Consider the following 1,629-nt stretch of genomic DNA (forward strand, 5'->3'; position numbering starts at 1 on the left):
AGTCCTCCCTCAAAGGCTAAAATAAGCCTTGAAAGAGCCCTCCCCTCCCCCCCTGCCTTTTACTGACAGAACAAAGCCTGGAATCGATGGTTGCCTAGTAACAGCCACTGAGGGAATCAACTGCTTAAAGCTACAGGATCTCTGTTTATCGTTTTTTTTAAAAAACAAACTCCCCAATCTTTTTGTTTGTTTGTTTCACATTTTTTCTGCAAACTTGGGGCCATTTTCAGGTTTGTATAAAGATCTGTCTTGCCCGTTCACAGCTCCAGTCATCAGATTTAAGTATCCTCAGATTTGGCCAACATAGCTATTAGTATAGAGATATTAGTGGTGACCCTTGAAAAACTCACAGGAAAATTCCCTCATTGTGATGCTTACTCTTCTGGCTTCCAACACCCCAAGCCACCTTTCTGTACCCTTTCCTCTCACTGTCACTTCACTGCTCTGTACACCTACTCCCCCTTTCCTTGGCACTCTACCCACTCTCACTGCTCTGCCTACCTACCTTCTCGCTGCTCTACCCCCCCCATTGTTCTGCCCCCTGTCATGAACCAGGAGATGAAAGTGCTTTGAAGCTCACCAGTAGTCTTCTGAGACCTTGACAGCCACTTGCTTTCCCAGGGAAAACTGCCATAAAATGCACCAAGAGCCAAGATGCTTTCTGCAAAGAGACAACCATTTTTTCTATCTGCCCGGAAGGGCAAGATCAATAGCTGTTTTAAAACATGGTCTAGGTATTGAGATGTGTGGAATGTGAGCCCTTGGATGATTGGGAGATAGGGTTCAAAATCCCCCATGGGAGCGAGCTTGGGTAAGAGACTTCCAGCCAGCTAGGGCAGGAAGGATTAAAAGGCTGGAACATCTAGTTAACATTGTTCAAATGCTAGGAATAGGATTCCCCAGTATGAAGCAGGTGGGGTCAGGATTTGCATTTGCTCCATCTAATAGTCATGATAGTTATTTTCTCTTGTCTTATGCTCTAGTTTAAGAACCTGTAGCAATAAAGTTTTCCTGTTTAAGAGAGCAGACTGTGTTTCAAACTCCTCCCTGTGCACCTGACCCATCATTCACTCTAACACACATGCACAGGGAAAGGGATGAAGTAATTGGGAAACTCTGCCCTTTGTAAATGCTTAGAGGCACCCTTTACTCATGTTCCCCAAGCACTGGTAATGTGGGAGGCTAGATTTAGTTTTGGATGGTGGCACCAAAGAAGAGCATGCTTAAATGCATGCAAACATGCTTAGACACAGGTAAACACAAATAGTCCCAAGGCGGGTTGATGACACACACACCCCGGCCTCGCTGCTTTGCCTGACTGCCCTCCCTCCACTCCATCTCTTACTTAGCTACTGCAGCAGCCTCGGTGGTGACTTCCCTACCAAGTCATCCATCCAGCTGCCTGTCCTACCTGTTCACTGCTGCAGCAGCCCCCCACCCTTCTAGCTGCTTTGCCACCTCAACTGCAGTGGCAGTGGCTTCCCTACCAGCCTAGTCACACCCAGCAGGGACTCCCCCGCCCACTCAGCCATTTTGCTGCCTAGGGTAGTGGCTGGAGATCTCCCACTATTAAAACTGATCTCCAGCCGATAGAGATCATTTCACCTGGAGAAAATGGCTGCTTTGGCC

The sequence above is a fragment of the Euleptes europaea genome, chromosome 3, assembly GCF_029931775.1.
Source record: "Euleptes europaea isolate rEulEur1 chromosome 3, rEulEur1.hap1, whole genome shotgun sequence".
Classification (NCBI taxonomy): Eukaryota; Metazoa; Chordata; class Lepidosauria; order Squamata; family Sphaerodactylidae; genus Euleptes; species Euleptes europaea.